Source organism: Chenopodium album, chromosome 8 (genome assembly GCF_948465745.1).
Source record: "Chenopodium album chromosome 8, dcCheAlbu1.1, whole genome shotgun sequence".
Lineage (NCBI taxonomy): Eukaryota > Viridiplantae > Streptophyta > Magnoliopsida > Caryophyllales > Amaranthaceae > Chenopodium > Chenopodium album.
The window spans coordinates 13506075-13519433 of record NC_137841.1 but is presented as its reverse complement, the minus strand read 5'-3'; the positions used below and the strand labels follow the sequence as shown (position 1 = coordinate 13519433).

The 13359-nt window shown below is 39.5% G+C and overlaps 2 non-coding genes across 2 annotated transcripts; both read right to left on the bottom strand.

Moving 5' to 3' along the window:
• Nucleotides 1-1588: 1588 nt before the first annotated feature.
• Nucleotides 1589-1695, bottom strand: LOC145556871 (small nucleolar RNA R71). The gene has a single exon (XR_014091963.1). It is a non-coding gene; the product is annotated as a small nucleolar RNA R71 (small nucleolar RNA).
• A 6654-nt stretch (nucleotides 1696-8349) lies between these two features.
• Nucleotides 8350-8456, bottom strand: LOC145556870 (small nucleolar RNA R71). The gene has a single exon (XR_014091962.1). It is a non-coding gene; the product is annotated as a small nucleolar RNA R71 (small nucleolar RNA).
• Nucleotides 8457-13359: the final 4903 nt, after the last annotated feature.

Genomic DNA, 13359 nt, shown 5'->3' with positions numbered 1-13359 from the left:
TTCTTAGTTAGTTTAGGAGAGCTTCTCTCTCTTAGGGTTAGATTAGATAGTTTTTAGAGAGAAAAAAAGTAGATTATTGCTCAATTTTCTTCCAAGTAATCAATTTTGGTCAAGTTTAATTTCCAATCAAGCAATTCCTTCAAGTTTTCATCTTTCATTAATCCTCTCTCTAGTAATCTCTAATCCTTTCCTTTAGCTTTATTTATTTGCTTTATTGTTGCTTATTTTTGTTAGTCTTTTTAGTTCATCTAGTTATTATTGTTTTCATTGTTTTTAATCATGTTTTGTTTTGTGTTTCTTGAATATATTTTTGGTTTTGCTATTATGTTTAATCTCCTTTCTCTAGGCTAATCTTTTAGCTAGGGGAAGGGGGTGGAAAATATGTGTTGAATGTTGGATGAATGATGATAGTGGATTGATTACATGCCTTAAATTGATGAAAGATATGATTTTTATTGACTTGAGACTATTGTAGCACTTTATTTGATTGCCTTCTAGTTTAAATGCATGAAAATGATTTGAACTAGATTTAGATCACCTCTATTTTAATGATTGCATGAGAATGAGTTGTTAAAAATGGAGTTCCATGTATTGTGCCCCTTTATTCCTTGGTTAGCTTGTGCCTAATGGGATGCATGAGAATGATCCTAATTAGCATAGACCTCTTTCATTGATTTGCCTAGACTATTGCATGAGAATGAATTGTTTAGGTAGGATCTTGTGTTCTTTGGCATGTTCTTCATGATAACTATGATTATTCCCCTTTTTTCTAATCATGTTTGACACCCCCGTATCCCTAGCGTTGTTCTTTCTTGATTTTATTCGTCTTTATCTTTGCTTATTCGTAGTTTTAGTGCTTTTTATCCAATATATCAACAAAAACATTTCCCCTCTTGACTCTTGCATTAGTGATATTGATGTTGGACGAGTGAGCTTCCTTAGTGGTTCGACCCTTTACTTGCCACTAACTAGTTTAGTGTAAGTTTAGGCATTATAAATTGTTAATTTGATTAGGGTTAGTAGAACCAACGACCTATTAATCCCGATCAAATTTTGGCGCCGTTGCCGGGGAAGCGGCTTGTTTAGAATTTGTTTTTGCTATTGTTAGAGTCATTTTATTTGCTTTCTTTTTATTTTTTTGCCTTTTTTTTAATCCTACTTGTCATTGCTAATCGTGTGCTTAGCTTTGTTGTATTCAAAGAGAGATATGGCAAGACAAGAGGATGACCTTCTTTTTAGGGAGTTTGGAAATCCGGAAGTCTATGAGCTCACGAGTGGTATACTTCTCCCAACCACAGAGTCTAATTTCACAATCCATCCACAATATGCTAGGATGGTACAAGTCGAGCAATTTTCCGGAAGTGCAAGTGAAGACCCCATTGAGCATTTGGACCGATTCCTTGAGTTGTGTGCAATGATGCAAACAAATGAAGTGAGCCAAGATTACATTCGTATGCATCTCTTTCGGCAATCTCTCACCGGAAGAGCAAAGAAATGGCTCAAGCTTTTGAAGCCCAACTCTCTCACCACATGGAAAGATGTTGCGAAGGCCTTTCTCAAGAGGTTCATTTCCGATGAGCAAACCGCAAAAATGAGGAGGAAGATAGCTTCTTTTGAGCAAGAACCGGATGAAACTCTTGGGGAAGCATGGGAAAGGTTTAAGGATATGATTAGAGCATGTCCTAACCATGGATTCAACCATAATTTGCTCATGAGATTCTTTTATGATGGCTTAGAGCCAATTTCAAGAACCAATCTAGATGCGGGTGCCGGTGGCCAATTGATTAAGATCCCTCAAAGCCAAGTTGAAGCTATAATTGAAGAGGTGGCTACTAGCTATTCTTGGGGAGGTCAAAGAAGGTCCCAAGGAAAGCAAGGTGATCTTTATGAGTTGGAGAAAGTCGGTCAACTTAAGCACATAGTTGAACTCTTGAATGAAGGTCTTTCCAAGTTGAACTCAAGTGTTGGTTTGGGTTCAAAACTGTCACAAATCATTGATTTCTCATGTGCTTGTTGTGGTGGGACGGATCATGATGCATCGTATTGTAGAGAGTTCAATCCCAAGCAAGGTGAGGCTTTGACTTTGAGGGAAGGAGAGTTTGTAACCCAAGCTCATTCTCAACAACTTCAACAACCTCCAAAACAAGAAAACTCCTACCTCCAAGATGAACCTCTTTTCAATCCTCTAACCGAAAATTTTTCTTACCCTTCCATCCAAATGGGGAACTTTCAAGGTCAACATCATGACCAAAATCCTCAAGCGTATGAAGAACAATCCCCACTCGACCACACACAAACCCAAATTCTTCAACAACGTCAAATTCTCACTCAACAATTCCAAGAGATCAAATCTCACAATGAAGTTGTTGACTCCCAACTAGCCAACATTTCTTCTCTCCATTTAACCGCAAAACTCCCCTTACAATCATCTACTAACCCTTCATATGCTTATCATCTCTAAACTTGCAAGGAGGATGAAAGTAAGGAAGACAAGGTTGTGGAGGATGTGGTTGAGAAGAAGGTTCAAGAACAAAATGAGGAGCCATTAGATTTTAGTGAACCAAACAAGTTTGAAGGCCCGGTTCCCTTCCCTTGTAGGCTAGTTGAGAATGTTGTTTTGAAGAGCCCTATGGCGGTGAGCATATGTAGAGTTGATGTAGTCGATGGTGTGATGGATAATGAGAGCTTACCTCCATGTGATGGTAAGGTGACAATGAGGTATGATAACTTTCTTGAAGTTCCTACTTAGTTTGAAAGCTCTCTTGAGGAAGGTGAGGTTTCCCTTCCTAATATCGAGGATTCCAAGCTTCATCGCCCTTTTAGAAGAAACGACAAGAAGAAGAGAAAAATAAAAGATGAGCCACCATTGGCTCTTGATTCATTCCCTCCTTTCCCTTGTGGTGATTTGAGACCTCAAGGAGTGCTAGTTCTCAAGCTTGGGGGCATCTATGATTCACTCCTCAAGTTGATGAGGGTGATGTTCTTTATTCCACCTTGAAGGAGGTGAAGGGTCAAGCTAGAGACCATAAACAAGCGCTTCCCGGGAGGCAACCCGGAGGATTTCTACCCCTTTTTCTCCCCCTCCTTTCTTTTTCTTTTTTGTTTTCTTTCTTTGTTTTCTTTTAATGTTTTCTTTTATGTCTTGTCTTGCCTTGTAGGTTGCATTTTGGAAGCTTGGAGCGGAGTGACATTTGGTGAACTCGATTTTATGCTCCATTATTCTTTTAAGCCAACCTCTCGGTGAGACCTTTCTTGTTTTCACTCTTTTAATTTTTCTTTGAGTGCTTAGTTTAAGGTTAGTTTAGGAAGAAGTTGAATGGTTCGAGGGTGTTTGCATTGGTTCTAAGGAACCTGGGATCGTTGATGTTGTTATCAACGGTCATTTGTATGACGATTGGGATTTACTTGAATTACATGCCTCATTTGTGAACCTTTTTATTTCTTCCTCTTGTTTTTGTGTTGTTTTTCCCTTTTATGTGACAAACATGACTATGACAAGTTGCAATGATTTTGATTTAGAATTGCTCATTCATTTGGATTTGTGTGCCTTTCATGATAATGTGTCTTTGAATGCTTATCTTCCTAGTTGATGAGGGTTTACACGGTTTGAGAGTGCTTAGGGTTGAATTAGACACATTGTAAGCTAAGGTAGCCCGGTTTAGAACTTTTGAGGACGTTTGAACCCCTAGTTCACGGGAAAGTGGTAAGATGGTGTTGCTCTCTATGGTGAATAGGATTCCCTTGGTTGGTATTTGCTTATTTCTTATCCCGTGTGAGCGTCATTTGTTCTAGCCTTCATCATTCTTGTGAGCGGCATTTAGGATCCTTAACTATGCATAACTTAATCCTTGTGTTGTTCTCTAGCTCCCAAGATCGTGACCAAGCAACTCTAGGGGAGGAAAAGGGCACCATTTTTCTTTTTTTTTTTTTTTCTTTATCTTCTTTTTGTTTTGTTACTTATTTTGTTTTTATTTCGCATTTGCTCCTCTTGCCAACCCTTTGAGCCTATTCCCTTTCTTGATTATGAGCCACATTACAAGCCTTATGACCTTTCGTTTCCCTAACCCTTAGTTTGTGAAGCATTTCGGTTTAAGAGTTTGTTTTGTGTTGTAATAAAATGAGAAAGTATTATGCTTTTTGTACCAAGCAAGAAAAGTAAATTGTATATATTGTGTGAAATAAAGCAAATGTTAAGAAAAAGCCGTCTAAAGTTAAAAAAGGCAAGGACAACAAATAAAATATATATAAAAAAAAAATATATTTAAATTAGTTTGGTTTCGTTTTCTTCCCTACTTTAAGCATTGAGGACAATGCTTTGTTCAAGCTTGGGGGGGAGCGTTACTTCGTTTTTGTTTTTATTGAGTGTCGGTGTCGAATAAGCTTGGGGGAGATGGAATTATTGGTATTTTTGTTTGATGTTTGGTGATTTCTTGAGTTTGTTTTTGAGGTTTGATCACCCTTTTGCTTCACTTAGGAAATATCACCAAAATTTTCAAATTTTTGCCCCGCCTTGACCCTTAGCCTTACGTTACAACCCTAGTAAAGACCCTTTGACTTTAGAGGGGTGAGGTCAATGACCGGTGGAGGGAGATAGATTTCAACCCTATGGAGAGAGTATGCATAGTTGAGATGTCGGGATGACCTTATGATTCCACATAAAAAATTCTTTTTCCGATTCCCTCGAGGAATCATGAGGAGCTAACTAAGGGATGATTTGAAGCTAGTGGAGAGAGCGTGGACCGTCTTGGATGGGGCTAGGGCGGAGAGTGAAATCATTAGTTCTCTATGCTTAGCTTAGGTTTGTCTTTTTCAACCATGAGCATCTTGGAACGTTTATTCCCTCATTTAATTAAGAAAGGTGAGCATTCTTTGGTGCATGTCTCTATGTTTTGAGTCCGAATGGAGCATTTTCTATCTAAAAGCTTGTTTGGTTTTCTTAAGCCTTGTCATGTCATGTTGGTCGTGGTTGTGCTTGCTTTTTGTTTTTTCTTTTCTTTTTCTTTTTGTTTTGCCTTGGTTTTGTTTAGAGTTGTGGGTTAAACTCTTAGGACACCCTCACGAGAGCACACTCGTCCTCTAGGGCGATCTAGGGGTTTAAAGGGCTTGTCATTAGTTGCTAAAAGTGACCGTGATTCCTACGAAAGTGAGTTAGTGTACATTCTTGTCTCCTTTAGTGTCTTAGTTTTGCTTGAATAAATCATTCTCCTTCTCCAGTGTTTCATGTTAATTTGCTCGAGGACGAGCAAAAGGTAAGCTTGGGGGAGTTTGATAAGTGACTTTTATGTCACTTTTAGGGTGTTTATTGAGTCGTATTCCGGCTTATTTTCCAATAATTTCACCTTTTATATCCTTTATTTCTATTATTTTATTATTCTCGTCTTTTATCTTTATTTTGAGTATTTTTGTAATTTTCTATAGTTTTTAGTTTATTTTCGTGTTTTATTTTATTTTTCTTTATTATTTTATTTTATCTTTATTTTATTTTTATTTTGTTATCGATCCTACCCTCGTGTTGTTTTTGGTTGTAGGTGTTTTCGGGTCCTTGGTCGATCGAGTTCAAGGTCCGAGAATTGAGTCAAACAACATGCTCTAGCTGCTGCCCTCTTGCTAGCAGCTTAACATACACCACACCTCCCCTTACCCTACACCACAACACAACCCAAAACACATCTCCCCTGCTCCCTGCTTTTCCTCATCACCAACAGCAACATCAATTACAACCAGCAGCTCCCCTACTCCCAGCTCCTCAACACCACCAGCTCAAACACCAAACCACTCACCCATACACTCTCCGCAACCACCACACATCACAACACCAACAGCAACAGCAGCGATAACAACCATCAACAACACCAACATCGCACCTCCCCTGCTCCCTCAGCTCACAATCAATCCCACCACGCAACCCCACATCGCACCACCACAATCACACCCACAAACCAAACTCCCAATCGCACCGAAACCACCCAACATCACCAAACCGCAACAATTCGCAGCACCAGCCTCCAACCAAACCACCTCCAATTCTTCTCCATCAGCCACCGCCACCAATTTCAACCACCAGCCTTCGCAACCCACTCAATTTCAGCCACCTTCAATCACACCAATTTCCAGCCACCGCAACCAATTCACCCAAGCAAACCCCAACACCTCCAATCACCACAACGTCAACCACCAATTCACAGAATCACCAGCAGCAACCCGCAACAATTGCAGCAACACTTACCTCCGCGGCCGCGCACCCCTGTCTGAAAGCGCACACGATTGGAGTCCAAATTCAGAGTCGAGGCAGAAGCTATGCGCGACCTCTGCGCGGTGTCTTCGCGGGCGCGTAGATCGGGGTTCAATTTGAACCACATCACGAGCTTTGCACGTGATTTTAATGAAATCCAACGGCCGTGTTTTAATGATGCTTGATGAAGATGATGATGATGAACGGTGAAGATGAGGGGATGCGTGGTGATGGTGATGAAGGTGATGCAAATCAGAGCAGCCAAATGAAAGAGAAGTGGAAATCGTGGCTGAGGGAATTTGGGGGATTTGTGGGTTTATTTTAATTTCTTTTTCTTTTATTTTATTTTATTTTCTTAATTCTTTTTATATTTTCCTTTTCCTTTTCTTATTTCATTTCTATTTTATTTTTTTCTTTTGTTTTTCCTTAATTTTCTCATTCTTTTATTTCTTTTATTTTTCTTAGTTTTATGAGCTTTGTATAAATACCCATTTTTGGGGGTAATTAGAGGAGAGGCCATTATGCTATTTTCTTAGTTAGTTTAGGAGAGCTTCTCTCTCTTAGGGTTAGATTAGATAGTTTTTAGAGAGAAAAAAAGTAGATTATTGCTCAATTTTCTTCCAAGTAATCAATTTTGGTCAAGTTTAATTTCCAATCAAGCAATTCCTTCAAGTTTTCATCTTTCATTAATCCTCTCTCTAGTAATCTCTAATCCTTTCCTTTAGCTTTATTTATTTGCTTTATTGTTGCTTATTTTTGTTAGTCTTTTTAGTTCATCTAGTTATTATTGTTTTCATTGTTTTTAATCATGTTTTGTTTTGTGTTTCTTGAATATATTTTTGGTTTTGCTATTATGTTTAATCTCCTTTCTCTAGGCTAATCTTTTAGCTAGGGGAAGGGGGTGGAAAATATGTGTTGAATGTTGGATGAATGATGATAGTGGATTGATTACATGCCTTAAATTGATGAAAGATATGATTTTTATTGACTTGAGACTATTGTAGCACTTTATTTGATTGCCTTCTAGTTTAAATGCATGAAAATGATTTGAACTAGATTTAGATCACCTCTATTTTAATGATTGCATGAGAATGAGTTGTTAAAAATGGAGTTCCATGTATTGTGCCCCTTTATTCCTTGGTTAGCTTGTGCCTAATGGGATGCATGAGAATGATCCTAATTAGCATAGACCTCTTTCATTGATTTGCCTAGACTATTGCATGAGAATGAATTGTTTAGGTAGGATCTTGTGTTCTTTGGCATGTTCTTCATGATAACTATGATTATTCCCCTTTTTTCTAATCATGTTTGACACCCCCGTATCCCTAGCGTTGTTCTTTCTTGATTTTATTCGTCTTTATCTTTGCTTATTCGTAGTTTTAGTGCTTTTTATCCAATATATCAACAAAAACATTTCCCCTCTTGACTCTTGCATTAGTGATATTGATGTTGGACGAGTGAGCTTCCTTAGTGGTTCGACCCTTTACTTGCCACTAACTAGTTTAGTGTAAGTTTAGGCATTATAAATTGTTAATTTGATTAGGGTTAGTAGAACCAACGACCTATTAATCCCGATCAAATTTTGGCGCCGTTGCCGGGGAAGCGGCTTGTTTAGAATTTGTTTTTGCTATTGTTAGAGTCATTTTATTTGCTTTCTTTTTATTTTTTTGCCTTTTTTTTAATCCTACTTGTCATTGCTAATCGTGTGCTTAGCTTTGTTGTATTCAAAGAGAGATATGGCAAGACAAGAGGATGACCTTCTTTTTAGGGAGTTTGGAAATCCGGAAGTCTATGAGCTCACGAGTGGTATACTTCTCCCAACCACAGAGTCTAATTTCACAATCCATCCACAATATGCTAGGATGGTACAAGTCGAGCAATTTTCCGGAAGTGCAAGTGAAGACCCCATTGAGCATTTGGACCGATTCCTTGAGTTGTGTGCAATGATGCAAACAAATGAAGTGAGCCAAGATTACATTCGTATGCATCTCTTTCGGCAATCTCTCACCGGAAGAGCAAAGAAATGGCTCAAGCTTTTGAAGCCCAACTCTCTCACCACATGGAAAGATGTTGCGAAGGCCTTTCTCAAGAGGTTCATTTCCGATGAGCAAACCGCAAAAATGAGGAGGAAGATAGCTTCTTTTGAGCAAGAACCGGATGAAACTCTTGGGGAAGCATGGGAAAGGTTTAAGGATATGATTAGAGCATGTCCTAACCATGGATTCAACCATAATTTGCTCATGAGATTCTTTTATGATGGCTTAGAGCCAATTTCAAGAACCAATCTAGATGCGGGTGCCGGTGGCCAATTGATTAAGATCCCTCAAAGCCAAGTTGAAGCTATAATTGAAGAGGTGGCTACTAGCTATTCTTGGGGAGGTCAAAGAAGGTCCCAAGGAAAGCAAGGTGATCTTTATGAGTTGGAGAAAGTCGGTCAACTTAAGCACATAGTTGAACTCTTGAATGAAGGTCTTTCCAAGTTGAACTCAAGTGTTGGTTTGGGTTCAAAACTGTCACAAATCATTGATTTCTCATGTGCTTGTTGTGGTGGGACGGATCATGATGCATCGTATTGTAGAGAGTTCAATCCCAAGCAAGGTGAGGCTTTGACTTTGAGGGAAGGAGAGTTTGTAACCCAAGCTCATTCTCAACAACTTCAACAACCTCCAAAACAAGAAAACTCCTACCTCCAAGATGAACCTCTTTTCAATCCTCTAACCGAAAATTTTTCTTACCCTTCCATCCAAATGGGGAACTTTCAAGGTCAACATCATGACCAAAATCCTCAAGCGTATGAAGAACAATCCCCACTCGACCACACACAAACCCAAATTCTTCAACAACGTCAAATTCTCACTCAACAATTCCAAGAGATCAAATCTCACAATGAAGTTGTTGACTCCCAACTAGCCAACATTTCTTCTCTCCATTTAACCGCAAAACTCCCCTTACAATCATCTACTAACCCTTCATATGCTTATCATCTCTAAACTTGCAAGGAGGATGAAAGTAAGGAAGACAAGGTTGTGGAGGATGTGGTTGAGAAGAAGGTTCAAGAACAAAATGAGGAGCCATTAGATTTTAGTGAACCAAACAAGTTTTAAGGCCCGGTTCCCTTCCCTTGTAGGCTAGTTGAGAATGTTGTTTTGAAGAGCCCTATGGCGGTGAGCATATGTAGAGTTGATGTAGTCGATGGTGTGATGGATAATGAGAGCTTACCTCCATGTGATGGTAAGGTGACAATGAGGTATGATAACTTTCTTGAAGTTCCTACTTAGTTTGAAAGCTCTCTTGAGGAAGGTGAGGTTTCCCTTCCTAATATCGAGGATTCCAAGTTTCATCGCCCTTTTAGAAGAAACGACAAGAAGAAGAGAAAAATAAAAGATGAGCCACCATTGGCTCTTGATTCATTCCCTCCTTTCCCTTGTGGTGATTTGAGACCTCAAGGAGTGCTAGTTCTCAAGCTTGGGGGCATCTATGATTCACTCCTCAAGTTGATGAGGGTGATGTTCTTTATTCCACCTTGAAGGAGGTGAAGGGTCAAGCTAGAGACCATAAACAAGCGCTTCCCGGGAGGCAACCCGGAGGATTTCTACCCCTTTTTCTCCCCCTCCTTTCTTTTTCTTTTTTGTTTTCTTTCTTTGTTTTCTTTTAATGTTTTCTTTTATGTCTTGTCTTGCCTTGTAGGTTGCATTTTGGAAGCTTGGAGCGGAGTGACATTTGGTGAACTCGATTTTATGCTCCATTATTCTTTTAAGCCAACCTCTCGGTGAGACCTTTCTTGTTTTCACTCTTTTAATTTTTCTTTGAGTGCTTAGTTTAAGGTTAGTTTAGGAAGAAGTTGAATGGTTCGAGGGTGTTTGCATTGGTTCTAAGGAACCTGGGATCGTTGATGTTGTTATCAACGGTCATTTGTATGACGATTGGGATTTACTTGAATTACATGCCTCATTTGTGAACCTTTTTATTTCTTCCTCTTGTTTTTGTGTTGTTTTTCCCTTTTATGTGACAAACATGACTATGACAAGTTGCAATGATTTTGATTTAGAATTGCTCATTCATTTGGATTTGTGTGCCTTTCATGATAATGTGTCTTTGAATGCTTATCTTCCTAGTTGATGAGGGTTTACACGGTTTGAGAGTGCTTAGGGTTGAATTAGACACATTGTAAGCTAAGGTAGCCCGGTTTAGAACTTTTGAGGACGTTTGAACCCCTAGTTCACGGGAAAGTGGTAAGATGGTGTTGCTGCTCTATGGTGAATAGGATTCCCTTGGTTGGTATTTGCTTATTTCTTATCCCGTGTGAGCGTCATTTGTTCTAGCCTTCATCATTCTTGTGAGCGGCATTTAGGATCCTTAACTATGCATAACTTAATCCTTGTGTTGTTCTCTAGCTCCCAAGATCGTGACCAAGCAACTCTAGGGGAGGAAAAGGGCACCATTTTTCTTTTTTTTTTTTTTTTTTCTTTATCTTCTTTTTGTTTTGTTACTTATTTTGTTTTTATTTCGCATTTGCTCCTCTTGCCAACCCTTTGAGCCTATTCCCTTTCTTGATTATGAGCCACATTACAAGCCTTATGACCTTTCGTTTCCCTAACCCTTAGTTTGTGAAGCATTTCGGTTTAAGAGTTTGTTTTGTGTTGTAATAAAATGAGAAAGTATTATGCTTTTTGTACCAAGCAAGAAAAGTAAATTGTATATATTGTGTGAAATAAAGCAAATGTTAAGAAAAAGCCGTCTAAAGTTAAAAAAGGCAAGGACAACAAATAAAATATATATAAAAAAAAAATATATTTAAATTAGTTTGGTTTCGTTTTCTTCCCTACTTTAAGCATTGAGGACAATGCTTTGTTCAAGCTTGGGGGGGAGCGTTACTTCGTTTTTGTTTTTATTGAGTGTCGGTGTCGAATAAGCTTGGGGGAGATGGAATTATTGGTATTTTTGTTTGATGTTTGGTGATTTCTTGAGTTTGTTTTTGAGGTTTGATCACCCTTTTGCTTCACTTAGGAAATATCACCAAAATTTTCAAATTTTTGCCCCGCCTTGACCCTTAGCCTTACGTTACAACCCTAGTAAAGACCCTTTGACTTTAGAGGGGTGAGGTCAATGACCGGTGGAGGGAGATAGATTTCAACCCTATGGAGAGAGTATGCATAGTTGAGATGTCGGGATGACCTTATGATTCCACATAAAAAATTCTTTTTCCGATTCCCTCGAGGAATCATGAGGAGCTAACTAAGGGATGATTTGAAGCTAGTGGAGAGAGCGTGGACCGTCTTGGATGGGGCTAGGGCGGAGAGTGAAATCATTAGTTCTCTATGCTTAGCTTAGGTTTGTCTTTTTCAACCATGAGCATCTTGGAACGTTTATTCCCTCATTTAATTAAGAAAGGTGAGCATTCTTTGGTGCATGTCTCTATGTTTTGAGTCCGAATGGAGCATTTTCTATCTAAAAGCTTGTTTGGTTTTCTTAAGCCTTGTCATGTCATGTTGGTCGTGGTTGTGCTTGCTTTTTGTTTTTGCTTTTCTTTTTCTTTTTGTTTTGCCTTGGTTTTGTTTAGAGTTGTGGGTTAAACTCTTAGGACACCCTCACGAGAGCACACTCGTCCTCTAGGGCGATCTAGGGGTTTAAAGGGCTTGTCATTAGTTGCTAAAAGTGACCGTGATTCCTACGAAAGTGAGTTAGTGTACATTCTTGTCTCCTTTAGTGTCTTAGTTTTGCTTGAATAAATCATTCTCCTTCTCCAGTGTTTCATGTTAATTTGCTCGAGGACGAGCAAAAGGTAAGCTTGGGGGAGTTTGATAAGTGACTTTTATGTCACTTTTAGGGTGTTTATTGAGTCGTATTCCGGCTTATTTTCCAATAATTTCACCTTTTATATCCTTTATTTCTATTATTTTATTATTCTCGTCTTTTATCTTTATTTTGAGTATTTTTGTAATTTTCTATAGTTTTTAGTTTATTTTCGTGTTTTATTTTATTTTTCTTTATTATTTTATTTTATCTTTATTTTATTTTTATTTTGTTATCGATCCTACCCTCGTGTTGTTTTTGGTTGTAGGTGTTTTCGGGTCCTTGGTCGATCGAGTTCAAGGTCCGAGAATTGAGTCAAACAACATGCTCTAGCTGCTGCCCTCTTGCTAGCAGCTTAACATACACCACACCTCCCCTTACCCTACACCACAACACAACCCAAAACACATCTCCCCTGCTCCCTGCTTTTCCTCATCACCAACAGCAACATCAATTACAACCAGCAGCTCCCCTACTCCCAGCTCCTCAACACCACCAGCTCAAACACCAAACCACTCACCCATACACTCTCCGCAACCACCACACATCACAACACCAACAGCAACAGCAGCGATAACAACCATCAACAACACCAACATCGCACCTCCCCTGCTCCCTCAGCTCACAATCAATCCCACCACGCAACCCCACATCGCACCACCACAATCACACCCACAAACCAAACTCCCAATCGCACCGAAACCACCCAACATCACCAAACCGCAACAATTCGCAGCACCAGCCTCCAACCAAACCACCTCCAATTCTTCTCCATCAGCCACCGCCACCAATTTCAACCACCAGCCTTCGCAACCCACTCAATTTCAGCCACCTTCAATCACACCAATTTCCAGCCACCGCAACCAATTCACCCAAGCAAACCCCAACACCTCCAATCACCACAACGTCAACCACCAATTCACAGAATCACCAGCAGCAACCCGCAACAATTGCAGCAACACTTACCTCCGCGGCCGCGCACCCCTGTCTGAAAGCGCACACGATTGGAGTCCAAATTCAGAGTCGAGGCAGAAGCTATGCGCGACCTCTGCGCGGTGTCTTCGCGGGCGCGTAGATCGGGGTTCAATTTGAACCACATCACGAGCTTTTCACGTGATTTTAATGAAATCCAACGGCCGTGTTTTAATGATGCTTGATGAAGATGATGATGATGAACGGTGAAGATGAGGGGATGCGTGGTGATGGTGATGAAGGTGATGCAAATCAGAGCAGCCAAATGAAAGAGAAGTGGAAATCGTGGCTGAGGGAATTTGGGGGATTTGTGGGTTTATTTTAATTTCTTTTTCTTTTATTTTATTTTATTTTCTTAATTC